At 43.9% G+C, this 23,302-nt stretch overlaps 1 protein-coding gene across 3 annotated transcripts in view; it reads right to left on the bottom strand.

Moving 5' to 3' along the window:
• The window catches only part of LOC112103180 (ecto-NOX disulfide-thiol exchanger 1), a 490,675-nt gene that overhangs the window by 144,716 nt on the left and 322,657 nt on the right, over nucleotides 1–23,302 (bottom strand). The gene's annotated exons all lie outside the window — the stretch shown is intronic.

The raw sequence follows: 23,302 nt of genomic DNA, 5'->3' as shown, positions 1-23,302 counted from the left end.
GGATAAAAAAAGGAAAAAGAAAAAAAAAAGGCTGCATTTCAGCCATCCAGCCCACTGAAAACAAATTAAAACTATGCATAAAGGAGGAAATGTTATATCATTTAAAATATTAATATGACTGAGTGCAACACAGCACATTAACGTGTAAAACCATGCACCATGAAGCTCTGTTATTATCTAGAATGCAATTTTCTGTTTTATAATGCCAGTGTGATGTTTACACTGCCTTCTGACCCAGAATGTGGGAAGAATATCATTTAACACTGATATGCCCTCTATATCTAATTGTCAGTTTTAACAAAACTTAGTCTTCTCACATAAGAGACCTTGATTTATGAACACCATGGAAAAAGCTCCACTTCTAAGTGTGTTTTATATAAGTCTGGCCTGACAAAAATTCCAAATGTTTTTTTCTTGGAAACTAAAGTTGGTACTGCACCTAATAAGGTCTTGTTTGAAGCTGAGAATTAACTTATTCTCAAGCTGGTATTTAGCTGGTTTAGTAAATTCTCTTAAACACACCTATTATTAAATACATATTTATAGTTCCCTTAAGTAAATTCAAATGAAATGCATATTTGGTTTTCATACACCCTTCATACATCTCTTTGCCAAACATTACATACATATTGTTTAAATCTGAAATTTAGTTGGATTTTATAGCACCAAACCTGTGGCATCCTGAATTAGAATAAGCAGATGTTTTAGATGAACACGAAGTCAATTTTTTAAATTCTCATTTGTTAGAAACGTGTTTTTTGGTTTCTTGAGGCACAATAAATAAAATATTTTGAGAGAGCGATCTCTTTGTTGGCACAACACTGCTGCTATTTGATGTCATCAATCATTTAAAAGAAAAGTGAGTTACTTGGGTTGTCCACAGGTTTTCTGCAGAGCTTACTGGATAGCAATTGCGAAGTATTTAATGATGCATGCAAAGTCAGGAGTTAGTTCAGCAGCTTGGGAGTGTGCTTTGGACAAAGAGAGAAACTGTCTTTTTTTGAGAGCACAAATTGGCAAACTTGAACTACACCTTGTTATGAGGCAGCATGATGATTGGTCCACGCATAGACCCAAGAACCTGGAAATCCTCAATTGTAATCCTCGGTCCGGCACTGATATGCTGTGTGGCCCTGGGCAAGTGTACTAACTGCTCTGCAGCTATAAAGCAAGTATAATAACACTTCCCTACCTGCAAAGATTAACTCAAGTGTGTTTAGCACTTTGTAGGTGTAAAGCACACTGCAAAGTGCTAAATATGATCTCTGTATTATTATTTGCTGAAATACCAGTAATCCTCTTTTACCAAATTTACATAACAAAAAACCAAAGGTCAAAATGCTCTGGCTGAGAACTGCTATGCCAGTAGAAATACTCTCTAGTTCCGCTGCACACTCCCGATTGCCCCAACACTGACTATGTTCTGCTTTCAAGCCATTCTGTTTTATAGCAAGCGCACAGCAAGCAAGAATTTGCTTTAGGCTTATTGAAGACTAGTATTAATGAAAGCTCATGATATTACATTACTTTTTTCTAATAAGTGGGCTTATGAAAAAGGATTTGCTCTGGGTGTGAATTTTTTCCCTTTTTCTTTCTTTTTTTTTTTTAATATAGAGGCATGTACATTGCTTCCAGATTATGCTTTGAAACTCCACAGCTGCCATTTATTTCATGGGAGGCAGTGGCTGCCATATTAAACATTCATGTTTCGGGAGTGCTGTGAGATAAACGCAGAGGTGAAAGGACGGGATGCAATTCACACGAATCCTTAGGCGATTCTAATTTTCTCACTTGCATTTTTAAAAGTCACACTGCTGACAGTCACAGCAGGCCATGATCTCCCAAAGGCAGCCTGCGGTGGATAGAAGCCCATCCTTACAACTTGCTACCAGAAGTGCCTGGATAGTTCCATCACAAACAAAAAGTAACATTGCATAGTACTGAATGCGATACCTTCTATCATGTCACACCCAGATAGGTAACTATATGCAGCATCCACAGCAGGACCAACACATTCTGAAAGATGCAAGGAATCAGGCAAAGTTCTCCATGCTGCTAATGCATCTCTCAGGGGCTTTCTAGAAGCCAGTGGAAAACACTACCATCTGGTTGTACTCATGTAGGATGTATAAAGGTTGCATAGGGCCAATATTTCTGTGCTATATTTCAAGATGCTCTGGCATCTCTGTCCCCTGATAGGTGCATGTGGTGAGACAGAGGCATAGTCAGGAGCTCCTGAAAACTAATTTCACTTCTCATGAGGCCTGATCCAAAGCTCAATGAAGTTAATGAAAGACTCTTGTTGATTTCAGTGAGCTTTGGCTTAGGTCCACAATGGCTTTCTCTGTGGCTTTGGGCAAGTCATTTAACTTCTGAGGTTCAGCTTCCCTAGCTGTTAAATTGAGACTGAAACGCCTGCATGCCTCACAGGGGTTTTGTGAGGATGCATTAGTTATGTTTGTAAAGCACACTGAAGAAGGAAAACATTATATGAATGCTAGGAGTTATTATTATGGATTGCAGTGTTGCAAACATTTCCCAGCCATGACATCTGCATGTATTTGACCGTGAACTAGGGTCTTGTAGCTAATCCCCTTGCAACTTCCAACAAAGAAATTCAGTGGATATGCCATAATACAGTACAATGTGCTATGCTTATGTTTCACTCATACAGTAATGGCAAATAGGTGTTTTATATTTCTTTTCTAGTTGTCTTTATTTCATCATTGTGAACAGCTTGGGGATATAACAGCAAGTTAATCATTTACTCACAAAGTGAGAACTTGACATTTTATTTTCCTTTTGGAGGTTCTACTTTATTTTGCTGGCCAGTACCACACCAAACCTGTTTAACAGATACACAGTGTCTCTTTCTCACATGGGCTACAGTATCTCTTTGGCCACAGTAACAGATTTCCCAAACCTTAAGTTTTGCCTTTCTATTTTCAACTGGATTAAGATCACCCTACCAACCTATCTATTACCAGATAAGAATGTTTTTCTTCTTGTGTTTAACATTTTGTTTCACTCCCACCGGACCAGATTACTAAAAATTAGACCTTTTTAAAAAATGGATAATCAAGGACAGTATTATGGAGATAATGAGTTCTTAAAAGCACTTCTATCTTACAGCACCTCCTCAGTCTTTCCTGGATTCAGTTTCAGACATATGGTCTTCATACAGCTGGTAATCTTGACCAGGCTCTTGTGGTATGTCTACACTATGAAATTAGGTTGAATTTATAGAAGTCGATGTTTTAGGAAGCGATTTTATATAGTCGATTGTGTGTGTCCCCACTAAGCGCATTAAGTCGGCGAAGTGCGTCCACAGTACCGAGGCTAGTGTCGACTTTCGGAGTGTTGCACTGTGGGTAGCTATCCCACAGTTCCTGCAGTCTCCGCCGCCCATCGGAATTCTGGGTTGAGCTCCCAATGCCTGATGGTGCAAAAACATTGTTGCGGGGGGTTTTGGGTACATGTCGTCAGTCGCCCCTCCCTCTGTGAAAACAATGTCAGACAATCGTTTCGTGCCTTTTTTCCGTGCAGGCGCCATACTGCTTTCAGCAGATGGTGCAGTAGGACTGCTAACTGTTGTCATTGAACGACCACTTCCGCTGCCACTCTGCTCTCCTGCTCTGGCCACAGATGGTGCAATAGGTCAGAAAAACTGGTCTTCCAACCACCGCTTCCGCTACCGCTCTGCTCTCCTGGTCTCCTGGTGGTCTCGCAGGTCCTGCTCTGCTGCAGACGCCATACCACGGCAAGCATGGAGCCTGCTCAGATCACCATGGCAGTTATGAGCATTGTAAACACCTTGCGCGTTATCCTACAGTATGTGCAGAACCAGAACCTGCAAAAGCAGGCAAAAAGGTGACGGCAGCGCGGTGACGAGAGTGATGAGGACATGGACACAGACTTCTCTCAAAGCACGGGCCCTGGCAATTTGGACATCCTGGTGGCAATGGGGCAGGCTCATGCCGTGGAATGCTGATTCTGGGCCTGGGAAACAAGCACAGACTGGTGGGACCGCATAGTGTTGCAGGTCTGGGATGATTCCCAGTGTCTGCGAAACTTTCGCATGCGTAAGGGCACTTTCATGGAACTTTGTGACTTGCTTTCCCCTGCCCTGAAGCGCAAGAATACCAAGATGAGAGCAGCTCTCACAGTTCACAAGCGAGGGTGATAGCCCTCTGGAAGCTTGCAACGCCAGACAGCTACCGGTCAGTCGGGAATCAATTTGGAGTGGGCAAATCTACTGTGGGGGCTGCTGTGATCCAAGTAGCCAATGCAATCACTGAGCTGTTGCTATCAAGGGTAGTGACTCTGGGAAACGTGCAGGTCATAGTGGATGGCTTTGCTGCAATGGGATTCCCTAACTGTGGTGAGGCGATAGACGGAATGCATATCCCTATCTTGGGACTGGACCACCTTGGCAGCCAGTACATAAACTGAAAGAGGTACTTTTCAATGGTGCTGCAAGCCCTGGTGGATCACAAGGGACGTTTCACCAACATCAATGTGTCCGGGAAAGGTACATGACACTCGCATCTTCAGGAACTCTGGTCTGTCCAACAGCTGCACCAAGGGACTTACTTTCCAGACCTGAAAATAACCGTTGGGGATGTTGAAATGCCTATAGTTATCCTTGGGGACCCAGCCTACCCCTTAATGCCATGGCTCATGATGCCATACACAGGCACCCTGGACAGTAGTCAGGAGCTGTTCAACTATAGGCTAAGCAAGTGCAGAATGGTGGTAGAATGTGCATTTGGACGTTTAAAAGGTCACTGGCGCAGTTTACTGACTCGCTCAGACCTCAACGAAACCAATATTCCCATTGTTATTACTGCTTACAATATCTGTGAGAGTAAAGGGGAGACGTTTATGGCGGGGTGGGAGATTGAGGCAAATCGCCTGGCAACTGATTACACATAGCCAGACACCAGGGCAGTTAGAAGAGCACAGCAGGGCGCGCTGCGCATCAGAGAAGCTTTGAAAACCAGTTTCATAACTGGCCAGGCTACGGGTGTGAAAGTTCTGTTTGTTTCTCCTTGATGAAAACCCGCCCCCTTGGTTCACTCTACTTCCCTGTAAGCCAGCCGAGATCTCCCCCCTTCGATCACTGCTTGCAGAGGCAATAAAGTCATTGTTGTTTCAAATTCATGCATTCTTTATTAATTCATCACACAAATAGGGGGATAACTTCCAAGGTAGCCTTGGAGGGGTGGGGGGAGGAGGGAAGCACCGGGTGGGGTGGGGGAGGAGGAGAGGAGGGAAGGACAAGGCCACACTGCACTTCATAACTTATTGAATGCCAGCCTTCTGTTGCTTGGGCAGTCCTCTGGGGTGGAGTGGTTGGGTACCCGGAGCCCTCCCCCCCCGCGTTCTTGGGCGTCTGGGTGAGGAGGCTATGGAACTTGGGGAGGAGGGCGGTTGGTTACACAGGGGCTGCAGTGGTGGTTTGTGCTCCTGCTGCCTTTCCTGCAGCTCCACCAGACGCCGGAGCATATCAGTTTGATCCTCCAGTAGCCTCAGCATTGCATCCTGCCTTCTCTCATCATGCTGCTGCCACCTCTCCTCTTGCCCCTACCACCTCTCCTCTTGCTCCTGCCACCTGTCCTGGCATTCATTTTGTGCTTTCCTGGTCTCTGACATTGTCTGCCTCCACGCATTTTACTGAGCTCTTTCAGTGCGGGAGGACTGCATGAGCTCAGAGAACATTTCATTGCGAGTGCGTTTTTTTCGCCTTCTTATCTGCACTAGCTTCTGGGACGGAGATGATAGGGGGAGCGTTGAAACATTTGCAGCTGTGGGAGGAAAAAAAAGGGAGAGTAATATTTAAAAAGACACATTTTTAGAGAATGGGTAGACTCTTTCACGGTGAACCAAGCTGTTAACGTTACATAGCACATGTGCTTTAGGTACAAGGTTGCATTTTGCCTCTTATGTTGAGGGCCTGTCAGTTTGGTGTGAGAGATCACACACCCAGGGCCGGGAAACTGAATTTGGCTTGCAAGCAGCCATGGTAAGCCACAGTCTTTTGGCTTCTTTAACCTTCATAACATGTGGGAATGGTTTCAAACAGCAGCGCCCTCATTTCCCATACCAAGCACCCGTTGGGTTGGCCATTTAAAATGGGTTGGCCATTTAAAAGGAGGGGCTGCGGTTTCGGGTTAACATGCAGCACAAACCCAACTAAACTCCCCCTCAAACCCAATTCTCTGGGATGATCGCTTCACCCCTCCCCCCACCACGTGGCTAACAGCGGGGATGATTTCTTTTCAGCTACAGGCACACAGCCCAGCAGGAACGGCCACTTCTGAATGTCCCGTTAATAAAATTCCCCTATTTCAACCAGGTGACCATGAATGATATCACTCTCCTGAGAATAACACAGAGAGATAAAGAACGGATGTTGCTTGAATGCATTCCAGTAGCTGTACTGGCCGCGAATGCATCCCAAAGTCTTCAGGGCAAATTAATCATTAAACACGCTTGCTTTTAAACCATGTATTATATTTACAAAGGTACACTCACCAGAGGTACCTTCTCTGCCTTCAAGGTCCGGGAGCCCGTCTTGCAAGGGTTGGGAGGGTATTGTCTCCAAGGTGATAAACAGTTTCTGGCTGTCGAGGAGAACGGTTTCTCCGCTTGCCTGCTGTGTGCTACCCTCCTCCTCCTCCTCATCTTCCTCGTCCCCAAAATCCTCATCCCTGTTGCGTGAGACTCCCCCCTTGCAGGAGTTCACGAACGGGGTGGGGTAGTTGTAGGGGCACGCCCTAGAATTGCATGCAGCTCATCATAGAAGCGGCACGTCTGGGGGTCTGACCCAGAGCGGCCGTTTGCCTCTTTGGTTTTTTGGTAGGCTTGCCTGAGCTCCTTAAGTTTCATGCGGCATTGCTGCGGGTCCCTGTTATAGCTTCTGTCCTTCATGCCCTTGGAGATTTTTTCAAATAATTTGGCATTTCGTCTTTTGGAACCGAGTTCTGATAGCACGGATTCGTCTCCGCATACAGCGGTCAGATCCAGTACCTCCTGTTCGGTCCATGCTGGAGCTCTTTTCCGATTCTGGGTCTCCATGGTCACCTCTGCTGATGAGCTCTGCACGGTCACCTGTGCTGATCAGCTTGCCACGCTGGCCAAACAGGAAATGAAATTCAAAAGTTTGCGGGGCTTTTCCTGTCTACCTGGCCAGTGCATCTGATTTGAGAGTGCTGTCCAGAGCGGTGACAATGGAGCACTCTGGGATAGCTCCCGGAAGCCAATACCATCGAATTGCGTCCACACTACCCCAAATTCAACCCAGTGATGTCGATTTCAGTGCTAATCCCCTCGTCGGGGAGGAGTACAGAAATCGTTTTTAAGAGCCCTTTAAGTCGACAAAAATGGCTTCATCATGTGGACGGGTGCAGAGTTAAATCGATCTAACGCTGCTAAATTCAACCCAATCTTGTAGTGTAGACCAGGGCTTGGACAGTTTGGTGGTGTTTGCATCTAACGAGAAGATGACGAACATCAGCTGTGTACTGATGACAGCTCCTTGTAAAACTCCACAAGTGAGGGGCCTGAAGGCTGTAAATCCAGTGCCCATGTTGATTCTGTGGGTGCAGATTGAAAGGAATGAATGAAGTCATCTAAGCACAGCGTCACTTACTTCTGCCACAGCTCTGATGGGATTCAGCACCATTCCATGTTTAACCATAGAGGTGTTGCGGAGGAGACCAGCAATATCAATTTGGATATGTAGCCCTTGTCTATGGGCAGGAAACGATCATCCATTAGTGTTGCCAGTGTGGTCTGCTTCATATCTTGGCATGATACCTATTTTGGATAGGTCCAGGACACTAGAGTTATCTAAGTGGAGATGGAAATGAACCTTGTTGAGCTTTTCAATTAGCTTGTTCAGTCTTCAGAAACAGATGTATTGATAGGACTATATGGAATGGTAAAGAAAATGAGAAATAACCCAGAACATATATCTGTTGTTGGCAGATGTATTTTGATACATAATCATCTAGATATTACAGTCATGGGTATGCTACAAATGCCACACATAGACTAATTATCCATATCACTATATCACACATATAAAGGGTGAATATGTTATAGTTTAGGTTTTTATTTTTAAAACTATTTTTAAAGGGATATAGATAGCCATACAGAGATACAAACATTTTCTGAACTGTTGAAACTATAATTATTAACATTAACAATGTGATATAAATATGATTTAACAATGTGAATTACAGAAAAAGACATGATGATATATATTAAATACATTCATAAAAATTACTAAATCAAGTTAAGAATGTGCAAACACATTATGCTTAACTTTGAACCCATGTGAACATTGTAGATAAGCACTGAACACTATCACATATCATGGGAGGGGGGAGGAATAGCCTGCTAAACCCAGGGTTATGAGTTCAATCCTTGAGGGGGCCACTTAGGGATCTGGGACAACATCAGTACTTGGTCCTCCTAGTGAAGGCAGGGAGCTGGACTCGATGACCTTTCAAGGTCCCTTCCAGTTCTATGAGATAGGTATGTCTGGGTCCACTTGCACAGTGTTGGTTTAGTAGATGCCCTGAGCAGTAATATTTTCAGGGCCACATTCTTCCTATCTATCCCAAAACAAGAGTAACTTCCTGATTCATCTAATGAGTGATCTGCAAGACAGAACAATGACAACTTTTGAAGAACAAACAAAAGATTTATATTAAAAATGGATCTTAAAGAGACAGAGATGAGAAATGTTCTTCCCATACACTTAAAGCAGCTCTGAAAAGCTCACTTTTTCAATAAGGAGATGCAGAGACAAAAAACAACCACATTAAATCTCAGGCTCTGAAAAAAGGAGCAGACAGTTAAAATCCTTTTGAAAGAACTACTCTCTAATATGACGCACAGGAAGGGGGCAACCCCTTTTGCTAGTACAACTGTTGGGGTGTGAGCAGTTGAATGTTCCCATTCTGTGCTGCTTTCTGTTCTTTCCTGCCAACTCTTGCTGTCCAACTGGTCTTCAGCTCTGCCAAGTTAAATGGTTGCTTCAATAACAAGTGCTCACAATTCTGCCATCTGTGATTTTGGGGGAAGTGCTCCATCTGCAACATCGTGCCACTTCTTTCCTGCCGGTTGTTGCCATGCTGTGCTGGAGCCAGTTACGTATTTGCTTAATAAGAGCATCTTTGCTTCTTAAGGACGTCACTGTGTTCTTCTGCTGCTAATACTTAGCCACCTGATGTGCCTTTCATTCGGTTTGCCCCTGCCAACTGCCTCTGTGCTGTTATATAACAGCTGCCAAGACATATATTTGTTTAATTAATAAGGGCACCCATTTGTACCAACACTAATTTGTCCGTGTGTACATGCATGTTTGGAGGGGTTCTTACCTTGAGAGTGCTTGTGCCTGCAGTACTTTGATATGTTCTCCTTACCCCTTATATGCATGTCAGTTGTGAAAACAGTTAAATAGCCTTTTCTGTTGCCCCAAAATGATGAGCAACCCAATTAGGAAAGTGGTCACTGGGGGGCAGATCAATGGTAATGATAATTTCATATCTAAGAAAAATATTCTACCTTTGCTTTAGTAGACAGACCTAGACAAATATCCAGATCCAGCAATCCAGTTGCCAAACAACTTGTACTGTGGTTATTCGCAGGATCTAGGCAGCCGCTAGTAGTAAATGCAGTGGGACATGCATAGACTTCACCTCACAGGCTACGATACTGCCACTGCGCAAAGCTCATTATATTCATGCTTTTGCAGTAAAAGGGTTGTTACTAGTAGAGGGGGAAGTTCTGGAACCAAGAAATCTGAAAATACAATGCAGCCACCTTTGTTGATTTTTTTGAAAATTAATGTTGAATCCATTTCCGAAAGTGAAAATCGGAGTTACCCTGGAAAAAGGCAAGTAGAATGCTGTGTCTGCTGCTGCTCAAGTAACAACAGATACTGGCAGTGCTATTCATCATGTGATAATGGTGGAGAATCTTAGAGTCACTTCCTTTTAGCACTGAACAAGAAGCCTTATTAGAATAAGAAAAGCTGTATTATCCCTAAAGCTTCTTTGTGCCTATTTCACTGTAGAGCTTCTACTCAAAACTTTCCCCCAGTCTTTCCTATAGTCTGGCTAGTATGCATACCCTTGTCTCAGTCTCCCATTTTCTGTATAAGCAAGTAAACATGAAATTTACCACAACTTATAGATCCAGATGAATCGCTGGTTTCTGTGCATCCAGATCTTGCCATCTTTTGGCCTTGAGGAGGGTTTTAATTCACTTGGATTATCAAACCCCATAGGTGCAGTAGTAGGGTTCTGATGAGTATATTTTGGATTTTTCTCAACAGGACTATCTGCCTTCACTAATGAAGTGCTATGAGTGCCCTTGAGTCATGTAGTAATTGTTGTCATCGGGTTACATAACAATGGAAGGATCTTGGTGTGCAGCTATGTTCAGATAACAGAAGGCATTTTCCAATATATTCCTTCATCCAGTTTTTAATTGGTATGGGGTGTCCTGGTAAACTTCCAGAGGCATTCCAAGTAATAGAGAAAAAAGCCTTAAACCTCTTCAGTTTGGTATCTCTCAACCTCACATCTTTTAGCAGAGCCACTCAGGACAAAGATTTCTCTCTAAAGTTGGCAGCACAGCTCTGATTTGTCAATGGATAATCAGCTGAACTAGGCTTGCTCCAGTGATTGACATGGGACTTGCCCTATACCTCATCATGAGGTCTTTTCCCTGTAGGAGTCTCTTAGCAAACTATACTTTCTCCACCAGTCCATTCCCCAAAGGGAACTGGAAATAAAATGCCTGAAATTATACTGTACCCCTCAAGCTTAGAACTTCAGCTGGCAAGATGCAGCCCATGAGAACAAATGTCTTTTAACTTTTCAACAAACAGCCAATGGTTACCAGATGGGTATGCCTTTTCTCCACCCAGCACTAGTGCTATCTTTTTCTAAGGTTATTTAGGTAATGCTGTGGATATGAGAGATTCTAAGAATTGTGTCTTTCTGGTTCTGTGTCTTTGCAAGTTCCTCTTCTGTTGATGTTCACAAAAATACATCACAAGCCTGAAACACGCAATCACCAGAAAAGATAAGGGGAGACTTATCAGTGCATGGCTGATATGTGGATGAGCCATTAGATTATATGGTTGTCTTTGTTCATTGTTTTTGTCTACATCCACTCTTGTCACTTGCAAAACAATTAAAAATGGCACTAACCCTATTTTTTTTTAATTTAGGTCTCGGTCTTATATAAACTAAGGGGAACCATCCCAAAGATTTGGATGCCTTTGACATACATTTCAAAACACAAGAACATCTGTTTTGGAAAGTTAAGATTTTAGGCTGTATTAGCAAGAAGAGTTTAAACAAGAAATAAGAGTGTGGCTTTCTTCTTCACAATGCATTGTCAATGGTGACCACATTGTTAAAGCACTTCAGGAAGTGGCTTTGCCCATGTGGCATGCTTTGCACAATGGCTCAATCTTTCAGTTCATGTGTTTCTGGAAGGTGAATGGCAAGATCGGAACATGATTGCAGCTGCCAAAAATATTGTGGATCTTTTCCTCCAATGCTTTGAAGATCCTGTTTAGCTAACAGGGAAAAAAAGCAGTCCCAAACCCTCAAACCACCCACCTGATCAAGGATGCGTCTATTCTATGTAACACTTTATTGAATATAAAAAGATATTCATGAGTTTAACTTAGAAACTAGTCCTGGTAGCACAATCAAACTATGCCCATTTCAGTGAAACATAGTTACAGTAGGCCCCTACAAGAAGTTATGTATCTTTAACCCATTTGAGACTGTACAAAGTGGCATATCTTTTGCATCAATCTCTTTAAGCCATATGATACCACTTTTGAGGCTTCTTGAACATTGAATGTTTTTTTGCAAGAAGAACATGTCAATATTTTAAGTATATATGAAGCACAAAGATGATAACTTGCCCATAGTTTGGACCAGAAAATGTTTGACTGGTTGCAGAGTGATGACACATTAAGCAGATGATCAAATTTACCAGCTTTACTAGTGGAGCCTTGATTCAAGTCTTTGTAGCTTTCATATAGCTTGAAAGAAGATACACATGTAACATGACACAGGAAGGACAGAAAAGCAACTGCCATGGCAAGTTCTTCTTTAGACTCAGCCATGCCACTGGAAGTGGCTGCTTTAATTTCCACTTTCTTGCTCTACTTAATACTGCCCAGCAGTGGCAACAACAGCAATTGGTTGCACAACTTGCAAACATTGACTTCTACAGTAAGTGTGCGCAGACTGATTCCATGCAAACCTGGCAGCAGGCTAGACAAACCATTCCTTTCACGGTGTACTGCCACCTTGTGTAAAACTCTACTGAAAGCCTCTTCCTGTCCCTTCCATCTGGAAGAAGGTTCAGCCAAAGTAGATTGCTCTTGTCTGGCTGCCTCCCACTCTGTTTCTTTAAGAAGAGTTAGGCAGAAACATGCAAAGGAAGCCCACAAAACTCCCTTTTGCATGATAAACAGAGAACTTTCGTAATTTCCAGTGCTTACTGGGGTTTGCCAACTTTTGCCAAAAATTCATCAAAGACTTTCTGAATACCACATTTACTTAGACACAGGAAGCCCAATCTGCCTTTGATCTATTAAAAGCAGCATTTACAAGGCACCCGTCTGGGTGCATCCAGACCTGGCAAAACCTTTAATTGACAAAGCAGATGCCTCTAATTATGCGATGGGAGCAGTACTGTCACAGCAACATAGGCCCCAGAATGTGCTATACTCATGTGCATTTTATTCCCGGAAACTCATTTTATTCCTGGAACAAAGCTATGAAATCTGTGACAAAGACCTACCGGCCATCAAGACTACTTTTGAGGAATAGCATCACCACCTGGAAGGAGCTCCTTTCTCAGTCCAGATGTATACAGACCACAAGAATCTGGAGTACCTGTGCATTGAAAGGACTCTCAACCAGCATCAGATCTGGTGGTCTCTTTTTTTCTCCAGGTCTGATTACACCGACTTATTGGCTGGTTAACCGGAATGATAAACCTGATGCATCGCCCTGCAAGGATGAGTGTAACGATGCTGCCTTTGATGGGACACTTCTGAGAGTATTAATTCAGGACAAATTGCAGAGCAGGGCAGTTACAGCCCAAGGCTGGGATTTCTCCACTTCTAAGGCACACCAAACCAGCCAGACAGAGGGGACTTTAGTTTTACCCCACTGGCTAACCATAAGTCACACAAGCAATTCCCTTAGACACTCGTTTTAGGGCCTTTTATATTCTCTGCCCATGAAAAGACCCCCTTTTGTTCTTACTGTGGAAAATCACAGCAGCAAGATGGAGTCTGGAGTCACATGGGCAAGTCACATGTCCATGTATGACTCAGTTTGCAGGCTGACACCATTATAAATAAATTATAAATAAATTAATGGAGATATCCTATCTCCTAGAACTGGAAGGGACCTTGAAAGGTCATCGAGTCCAGCCTCCTAGTTAGTTTGAACGTTCCCAGGAAAGCTCAGATGTGGATTGGCATCTACCTAAATTCATTGTCAGTTGATTGGGCACTTACTGAGAATAGTCCCTTCTCAAGAAGCTGACCAAATGCTTCACTGAGGCTACTTAGAATCAAAACACATTGAGATACAAGTACATAGCCAATATTCATAACTTCAACTACAAAAATGATACACACATAAAGATAGCATAATCATAACCAGCAAATCATAACCTTTCCATAGACACCTTACTGGATCTCCTTTATACAAGATTTGGTGCAACTATAGGACCTTGGTTGTAACAATGATCTATACGGTCACAGTTCATGTTAATAACGTCACAGTGAGAACTTGGACAAGAAAAATACAGCTCCTGACCTGCCACAGTCTTGAAACCTTGCCATTTCATCAATGTGTTGGTGAACAATGACTTCCTTTTTCTCATGAAGCCTCTCCTATCCCACAATCCATTTGCATTAAACCTTATGTCAACTGGTATGGAATTAGCTCCTGACTCAAAATTCTCTTTCAAGAATGGGATTCTCATGTTTAAGGACTGGATCTATGACCCAGATGGGGAACCATGCCTAGCAATACTCTGGCTATGCCATGACTTGCCCCTGACTGGCAAATTCAGCTACTGGAAAACAATGAAGCTGGTCTTTCAATATTTCTGATGGCCAAAACTACATTTGTCCATTGAGTCCTACATCAACTCTTGTGAGGTCTGAGCTCAGATGAAGACCCCCTGCACCAAACACTCTGGTGCTCTGATTCCACTGCTAATTCCATCTCAGCCTTGTTGTCCATCTCCATGGATTTTATTGTTGACCTCCGCAATTCTGAAGGCTGCAGGGCAGGGATAGTTGTTGTTGACCTGCTTACAAAAATGTCTCATTTCATGCCGTGACTTAAAATTCCTACCACGGAAGTAACAGCCCAACTGTTTTTCAACTCTGTCTTCAGATTCTGTGGCCTACCATCTAATATTATATCTGACTGAGGATCACAGTTTGTTTCACACTTCTGACAGGAGTTGTTCAAGATCCTGCATGCTGAACTACATGCGTCTTCAGCTTATGCCCCCTGACTCATGGACAGACTGAATGAGTGAACCAGACTCTGGAGCAATACCATCACTGCTTTATTAACTATCAACAGAATGACTGGGTTTCCCTCCTTCTCTTTGCTGAATTCGCGTACAATAATTCCGACCACTGAGCAACCTGCCAGAGTCCTTTTTATGCCAACTACAGTTCCTACCCTTGGTTTCACCCATTCATGCCACAAGCCTCCTATGTATCTCCAACCTCTGATCTAGTCAAACACCTTCGCTGTAGCCAGGAAGAATTGAAACCCCACCTAAAAGAAGCTACAAGAGATTACAAGTGTTTTGCTGACCTTCATTGGACGGCAACCCCTCTAATCACAGTTGGAGATAAAGTATGGCTCTCAGCACAATACTTTGATTCTACCCGGCCTTCAAGGAAGTTGGACACTGACATCTTGGCCCACTCCAGGTCAACTAGCAGATCAACCCAGTGGTCTTCAAACTCCAACTGCCTAGGACAAGGGTCGGCAACCTTTGGCACACGGCTCGCCAGGGTAAGCACCCTGGCAGGCCGGGCCAGTTTGTTTACCTGCCGCATCAGCAGGTTCGGCCGATCGCGGCTCCCACTGGCCACAGTTCGCCATCCCAGGCCAATGGGGGCGGTGGGAAGCCATGGCCAGCACATCCCTCACCCACGCCGCTTTCCGCAGCCCCCATTGGCCTGGGACGGCGAACCGCGGCCAGTGGAAGCCGCGATTGGCTGAACCTGCCAACGCGGCAGGTAAACAAACTGGCCCGGCCTGCCAGGGTGCTTTCCCTGGCGAGCCGCGTGCCAGAAGTTGACGACCCCTGGCCTAGGGTGATGAAAATGCACTTGGTATTCCACATCTCCTTGCTGAAAAAGGACATTGACAACTCCTTCCCTGGATGAGACAACGGCCATCTCTACCCATCTGGGCCGGCTCCAGGTTTTCTGCCGCCCCAAGCAGCGGAAAAAAAAAAAGCCGATCGGCGGCATTTCGGCAGCAGCTCAATCGCGCCACTCCATTCTTCAGCGGCAGTTCAGCGGCGGGTCCTTCACTCCCTCTCTTTCTCTTCGGCGGCAGCTCAAAGAGGAAGAGAGGGACTGGGGGACCCACAGCCAAATTTCCGCTGAAGACCTGGATGTGCCGCCCCAATAGCGGACGGAGTGCCGCCCCTTTGTATTGGCCGCCCGAAACACCTGCTTCCTAAGCTGGTGCCTGGAGCCTGTCCTGTTACTCATCATGATCCGGGGCATGAGGAATACATGGTGAAGCAGATCTTGGAGTCAAATTCATGTATCGTGTTGATTGGAAGGGTTATGGTCAGATGATCAGGGAGCCAGCTGAAAACATACATGCACTCAACCTGCTTTGAGAGTACCATCAGCGCACCCCGATAAGCCTGCTTTAAGGTCTCTTGGGGGGGTGGTGGGGGGTTGATGTGAAGCCGCTGAGGATAAGTGCTGCTGAGCTTCCTGAGTCATCCCTGAGCATGCTTATCTGAGGGCTCCACATCAATCAGCCAGGGCTCAGGCAATCCACCGGCTATGGTCTAACCAGGTGACCCTAAAGACAGGGATATAGGCTCTCACTGAGAGCAGCCACTCCAGTCTGCTCAACGTCGCTATCTCCCTAGAAGTGTCACTGGAAGCTTGGCAGTTCTGACAGAGTGCTCCTGTTCCAGCCCCAGTCTGTTCCTCTTCCTGCTCCTGTTCCAGCTCCAGCCGTGTTCCAACCCTGTTCTCGATTCCTGCTCTGACAGCTCGCTGCTGTCCCCAGCCCGACGATTAGGCCCGACCACTACTGCTTCAACCACTTGGCCTGACCATCCACTTCTCATTTTCTGACAAAACCTGAACCTAAGATGGAAAACTCAGCACTTGATGAAGAGGGAAACCAGCTACAGTTGTCAGTTTTTCATTGCTAACAGCCCCACATGTAAGAAGTTTGATTCAGACAGAAACTGACTAATTCTAGTCAGTTTTCCTCTGCAATCTGATGCTCTTCCATGTGCAAACCCTCGCTGCTGTGGGTGCTGAAACCTGCAGGGATGAAAACTAGAAGGGAGGGGGAAAAGAGAAAAATAGGACAGAAAAAAGCTGAAAGCTAAAGGGCCCATGGAAATGCAGAAAGGACAAAGAAAAACACAAAAGTGGAGGAGGAAAAGACAACTAGAGAAAGATAAAAACAGGAGAACCCAGGATCTGGAAAACGTTGTGTTGTTTGTTGTAGCGCATTCTGATGTGTGTGTCTTTGTGTGTGTGCTTTACACTTTACATAAGCAACATGCTTCTCCCATCTCCATATGATATACTCACTGGAAGTTACAGAGTTAGCTAAAGATTCAATGTGTAACCAATAACAAAAACACAAAGTACATGCATAATCACACATGAATTTTCATTCAAAACTCCAAATCCTATATTTAAAACTATAGAAGTAGAGTAAATATAACATTCAGTATAATACAGTGATTATAATATGTAAAAATGCACTTATTTCTCTCCTGGCTTTCCAGCAGTCTTTTTGGATTCACTCCACACTACTCCCAGGACAAATATCTACCCATCTTTCTGCCAGCTGACTCAATTTATTTGGTGTTGGCCTCTTCTCAGTCTCCACCTCCAAACTGACTCCAACTGCTGGCTCATACACAGTATTTTGCTGTGTCTCAGTCCCCACCCATTGTTAGCCACTTCCTCTGTAAATCTTACACATCTTCCTTGCCTCTTTATCTTGCAGCTGATTTTCTCTGTTCAACGTTTTGTGATATTGGGTATTAAGGATGCTACAGAAAAATAAAACCCCTTGGTTTTGTTTGGTTTGACGAAAATAGCAGCAGATGGTTTCTCAACCTTACTGTTGCGCTAGTATTTTGCATGGGTTTTCCTTTTACAAACAAACAAATGAGAATAAAATCTGAACTGTTCAGCTTCCAGATGTTAGCATTGCATTGATTCACAGCTGGCAGGCATGTGGAATTAATCATTTCTTTGATCTAAAGATATTTAGTTTGATGCTTCCTGAACCCACTCACTAACCAAAGTTCCCTGTGCCCCTCCATTGTTAACCAAAACCTCTCCAGACTTTGGACTGTATGAAATTTTTAGATTGCAGTTATTAAGGCCACCCCAGTTCCAAATAGCCTGTGCTAACTTCTCTTTGAATCTGTGAAACCGATTTTCTTTGTATCTCTGGGGTAGGAATAGGAGGAAATTCTCAGGCTATTAAAGGTCCCATTGTAGGCAGCTATATTCAGGGGTTAAATTGGGGAGGGAGGGAAAGTACTCGTCCGGGCTCCACCCACAAACTAACCTCCATTTAACCCAGATGCTAAAACTAGAAGCTCCTCAGATTGACCAGATCCTCACAATAATTCTTTCTTGCATTCTCGCATGCAGAGACACCAGCTGATCATGCAAACGGGGATTCTTTGGGGAAAGTTCTATGGCCTGAGTTATAAAGTAGGTCTGACTAGAAGATCACAGTGGTCCCTTCTAACTTTAGAATCTATGAACCTATGCCTTCTCCTCTGATCAGCTGTGGAACAGGGTTGACATTGAAATCACCATTATTAGGCTGCAGAGTGTACCCCCCAACTGAGATGAATAAAGGCAATTTAGAGTTCCCAGAGTTATTATTTCAGGCTGTCTGCAGAGTCAGCCAGACGTTGCTCCACTGGTTACATTTGGGCCACAATTTGAAAGCTTTCTGACACAACCATGAAGATTAGAGAATTAGGACTAGATTTGATACCTCACCGCCACTCCTTTGGCACAATTTCTGCAGCACAAGATTAGCAGAAAGCCCTTTAGCTACCATGGGCATTTCCCCAGTGTGAGGGAGTCCCTGGAGAAACCAGAGTAGCCAGCCATTCTGCCAGCTTCACCCCCAGACCAAGTGTAGGTGGGCATGTGGATGGCATGGTTAGAGCACAACACAAACTGGCAATCCTTGACTGACATATGTAGTCCATTGGGTAGCCACTGGTGGGTTAAAGCATCTTAAGGGTTTTCCAAGCTATGCTGAACCTGGTTTGGGACAGGCCACAGAACTGAGGAGAAATAACTGGCACTCTGAAGCCCTCCCCACACCAAAAAAACAAAAAAACAAAAAACCCTCACAGCAGGAGAAAATCTAGGCCTTGATTTTTAATAAACAAAAGCTGAAAATTTGGAGCACAAGATGCCCCATCAAGGAATAGCAGTGGCTTATGGAGCTGCCACTTGCCAACCTATCTGGACTGCAGCCTACAGCCCTTATGTGTGCTAAAAAAACTACGTCAACAACAGAAACTTCAGCAGGAGGACTAGAGATACTACAGAAAATGGTAATTTCAAAATCAACCAAAAAAATATAATCTTAGAATTGTTACAGAAAAAGATTATGCCTCATCAAGTAGTTTATTATGACAGCACAGACAGCGTTTATGGTACAACAAACACACACCTCATCTTATTCTTTACAAAGAAGACTAAAAAGCTGATAAATGCTTATAACAGAAAGAAAGGCTCTCTTTGAGACTGCTTGTTTCAGTGCCTCCAAATATATTTAAAACGAAGGCACTGCTTTTGGTTACCTTTCAGCAGCAAAAAGGCACCTTTTTTCCTTAAAAAATCTTGACATCTTTCTTGCAAAATAATATTTAATTATCCAGCTTAACAGAGGAAAGATGCATCTTATTTGAAAAGGAATCAGAGGCATTTTTAAGTGAACAACATACTTTAGGAAGCAAAATGAGACCCTGTGTGTTCAAAATTAGTTTAACTTCTCTGTCAATTAGAGCAGAATCCAGGATTTGCTGTTCCTATATTACACATATTTTAATTTAGAGTACATCAATGACTCAGTACAAAATTGGAATCTCAGAATGTTTGCCGCTAGAAAAGTTCATCTGTAATTTTTGGCAACCTGAAGCACAGATCAATTTGTTAATATTTCAGAGCAGTAAACCAAAGGAATAATAATTACACACACACACACAACCTAGTGTCCCCTCCAAAAAACCGAAATCCTACCATTCAAAACTAAATTAGCCTTTCCTGCTGCTTGTAATTTACTATCAGAATTTTTAACATGTGACTCACTTTGACAGTGCTTTCAACAAAGATGAAGATTTATTAACACAGAGAAGCCGTTTATTGCTTTAAGAAGAATCTTTCTTTGCAAATTAAAGATGAAACCAAATGGTGTCAGAAAGACTTTGTTTGAAATTATAATGCATCTTTCAATTTTAAGAGGAAAGTGTGTTTCTTTATGCTATTTTTGGACTAGAAAATGTTATTCGCATTAAATTGTTCCTTGTCCCTCTCACCAATGTAGAGGTACATTAATACTGCACTGGTCATGTCAGGACTTCTATTATAAATCTTTTTTGTCAGAGATTTATAACTCAACTGTAAAAATGTGTTCCAGACTGAAAATTGGCATAGAGGTCCCAGTTCAATGATATACAATGGATTTAGTACTTTATCCAATAAGAAAAAAAATCAGTTTTGCAGTTTTTACCTGTAGGAGTTTTCCAAAAAAAAAAAAAAGAGATGGGGTCAAATTAATTGGTGACTTTAAAAGAATAAGCAATACATGTGGGGTTAAAATCAGTCAAAAAATGTGTAAGTAGCATAAACTGTACTGATCTGGCATCCTCTGTGTGTACCTATTGAGTATGGTTATTTAGACTTTCAAAAGGCCTTTGACAAGAGGCTGCCAAAGAAACTTTGCAGTCATCGTCTGAGAAGAAAAATACTGCTATAACAAACTGGCTAAGAGAAAACAAAGAGCAGGAATAAATGGTCAGTTTTCATCCTGGCAAAAGTTTGGCAGTGGGGTGCTACAAGATTTGATGTATTTGTTCATCATCAGGATCAACATCATGTTCGCATTACGACTCTGGCATCTAGGGCAGCGACGAAGCTCCTCCACTCCTGTCTGTTTCTGGCAAGTCTTTCAATGGTTCCCCAGCTGTGCCCCAGGTTAATGTATTTATTAATGATAATGAAAAGAGGGTGAGCAATGTGGTGGCAAAATTTGCAGATGCCACAACATTATTTAACTGTGAGGCAAATGGGCAACATGATGACAAATAAAGTTCTCTGCCATGCGCATTTGTCACCACTGAATAATTTGAACTACTCATGTACTTTACTGAGTTCTAAATGAATGATATCCTCTTACAAGAAGGACCTGAGCATCTCTAGGCACAGCTCAACAAAGACCTCTGCTTTATGGGCAGCACTGGGTGACAAAAAAGCAAATAAGATTCCAAGGTCAAAAGGGACCGTTGTGATGATCTACTCTGACCTCCTGTGTAACACAGGCCATAGACCAGGGGTCGGCAACCTCTGGCACGCGGCTCACTAAGGTAAGCACCCTGGTGGGCCGGGCCAGTTTGTTTACCTGCTGTGTTGGCAGGTTCGGCCGATCGCGGCTCCCACTGGCTGCGGTTCGCCGTCCCAGGCCAATGGGGACTGCGGGAAGTGGCACAGGCCGAGGGATGTGCTGGCCACGGCTTCCCGCCACCCCCATTGGCCTGGGACGGCGAACCACGGCCAGTGGGAGCTGCGATCGGCCAAACCTGCTGATGCGGCAGGTAAACAAACTGGCCCGGCCCGCCAGGGGGCTTACCCTGGCGAGCCGCGTACCAAAGGTTGCCAATCCCTGCCATAGACCTTCCTCAAAATAATTCCTAGAGCAGATCTTTTAGAAAAACATCCAATCTTGTTTTAACAATTGCCAGTGCTCCACCACGTCCCTTGTTACATTGGTCCAGTGTAGTACCCTCACTGTGAAAAATTTACACTCTATCTTTAGTCTGAATGTGTCTAGCTTCAACTTCCAGCCTTTGGATCATGTTATAGCGTCTCTGCTAGACTAAGAGACCATTAGCAAATATTTGTTCCCCATGCAGGTACTTACAGACTGTCATCAAGTCACCCCGTAACCTTTCCTTTGTTAAGCTAAATAGCTTGAGTTCCTTGAGTCTATCACTATAAGGTATGTTTTCCAATCCTTTAATCATTCTCATGGCTCTTCTCTGACTCCCCTGCAATTTATTAACATCCTTCTCGAATTGTGGACACCAGAGCTGGAAATAGTATTCCAGCAGTGGTCACACTGGTGTCAGATACAGAAGTAAAATAACCTGTGTAATCCTACTAGAGATTCCTCTGTTTGTACATCCAAGGATGGCATTAGCCCTTTGGCCACAGCATCACACTGGGAGCTTGTGTTCAGCTGATTTATCCATGATGACTCCAGAATCTTTTTCAGAATCACTGCTTCCCATGATAGAGTCCCCCATACTGTAAGTATGGCCTACATCCTTTGTTCCTTCATGCATTTATACTTAGTCATATTAAAACATTTATGTCTGCTTGCACCCAGTTTACCAAGCAATTCAGATCATTCTGAATCAGTGCCCTGTCCTCTTCATTATTTACCACTCCCGCAATTTTTGTTTCATCTGCAAACTTTATCAGTGAGATTTTATGTTTTCTTCCAGGTCATTGATAAAATGTTAAATAGCACAGGGCCAAGAACTGATCCCTGAGGACCCTTCTAGAGACCACTCACTCAATGATGATTCTCCATTTCCATTTTGAGAGCTATCACTTAGCCAAATGTTAATCCATTTAACAAGATGCTGGCATGCATAAGGAATTGGATGGAGAAAAATACAGTAAATATTATAGGGCTATTACATAAATCAAAGGTATGTCCTCATCAGGAATACTGCGTTAGTTCAGGTGACCCTGTCTCTAAAAAGGATAATGCAAAATTACAGGGGGTTCAGAGAGGGGCAATGGAAATGTGCTCCCCCCACCTGTATGTGGTGGGTCCTTTGACTGGCTGGCCAGAAGAAAAGGGATTGTTGCCCCAGTAAGGGCTCCTTTTGCAATTTGTGGCAAAGGGAAAAGGAGGGGAAGGTTTGCCTTAGTGGGGCCAGGAGGAAGAGGAAGTGGCTAGACTAGGGGTGCGTGTGTGTGTGTGTGTGTGTGTGTGTGTGTGTGTGTGTGTGTGTGTGTGAGAGAGAGAGAGAGAGACCGCTGCCCTACCAGGTGAGTAGAGAAGGAGGGATATTTATATCCTGGGCAGTTCTGGAGAAGCCTTCTCTCACTGGGATCAGGCAGTCATCACCCATGCTCCCACCCAAAGGTTCAGAGTAGAACCAGGCTTCTTCATGATCCATTGTGGGCATTACACTAATCAGCTTCTTCCTTGGGGCTGGGAAGGAATTTTCCTTTCACCAGCAGACTGGCTGAGGTGGGGTGGGTTTTTTCACCTCTCCCCACGGTGGTGCAGGGAGACTAGGTTAAAATGTCACACTCGGTAACTGAAAACGTGGTAGATGTCCAGCGCAGGCACTAGTTCTGGAAGGAATACAGCAAGCAGATAAAATGGATTGGAAGTGGACTTAGAGGAAAGCATCCCTTTAGGAAGCTGGGGAAGGAGTGAGACAGGATTCCTAACATCTGGTACGGCAGGGAGCCAACTCCCTTTCCTTCTCAGCTCCCTGAACATTTAAATGAGGGGAGGGCAGCAGGGTCCCAGCAGGCTGGCTGGGACCAGGTTGGAAATGGGTAGGGCTGATGACAGCTCCCGAAGCAGGAGGAAATGATACAGGTCAATTAACTGTACAATTTACTGCTATTTTAGGTGAATAAAGTTGCAGCCCAATTAAACCCCTTCCAATGCCCCTTGTCTTTCCTCTGGCAAGGCTGGAC

Source organism: Terrapene carolina, unplaced genomic scaffold, assembly GCF_002925995.2.
Source record: "Terrapene carolina triunguis isolate 2854851 unplaced genomic scaffold, T_m_triunguis-2.0 Scaffold17, whole genome shotgun sequence".
Taxonomy (NCBI): Eukaryota; Metazoa; Chordata; order Testudines; family Emydidae; genus Terrapene; species Terrapene triunguis.
The sequence above is the reverse complement of the archived record's forward strand: the minus strand, read 5'-3'. Positions and strand labels throughout refer to the sequence as shown.